This window comes from Neophocaena asiaeorientalis, unplaced genomic scaffold (genome assembly GCF_003031525.2).
Source record: "Neophocaena asiaeorientalis asiaeorientalis breed wild unplaced genomic scaffold, Neophocaena_asiaeorientalis_V1.1 scaffold489, whole genome shotgun sequence".
Classification (NCBI taxonomy): Eukaryota; Metazoa; Chordata; class Mammalia; order Artiodactyla; family Phocoenidae; genus Neophocaena; species Neophocaena asiaeorientalis.
Genome location: NW_020174791.1, coordinates 2,806,245 through 2,806,652, shown reverse-complemented (window position 1 = coordinate 2,806,652; position 408 = coordinate 2,806,245). Strand labels below are relative to the sequence as shown.

At 65.4% G+C, this 408-nt stretch overlaps 1 protein-coding gene across 1 annotated transcript in view; it reads left to right on the top strand.

Annotated features, from left to right (window-relative positions):
- Positions 1-408, top strand: part of PLCH2 (phospholipase C eta 2) — a 26,860-nt gene that overhangs the window by 967 nt on the left and 25,485 nt on the right.

The following is a 408-nucleotide window of genomic DNA, read 5'->3' as shown; positions in this document are numbered from 1 at the left end:
TCGTCGGGGGGGGGCCTCGTGGGTTAATTGCTTGGTGTTTCACCAGTTGGTACTTCCTGGGTCCCGGGCTTTCTAAGCAAGCAGTTGTGAGGGGCCGGAGTGGGGCCAGGACAGACCCATCCCTGGGACTTCTGGAGGGCCTGTCCAGACCTGTGTGGGGCCTTGGCCTCATGGAGCCTCCTCTGTGGCCTCCGGGTGGATGTGTGTGGTGCCACCCTTGCGGCGCGTGTGAGGAGGGCGGTTTCCTGAAGATGCCACGGGAAGGGGATGCAGGCTCTCAGGAGCGCTTGCGGCCAGGCCAGTAAGCCAGGCTGGGCATTGTGGGGGGCTGCCTGCATGCCGCCCACCTGGGTCCACCCTGTGCCTGGACCGGGACCTCGTTGCCTAGCAGCTCCTGAGAGCTGGCTC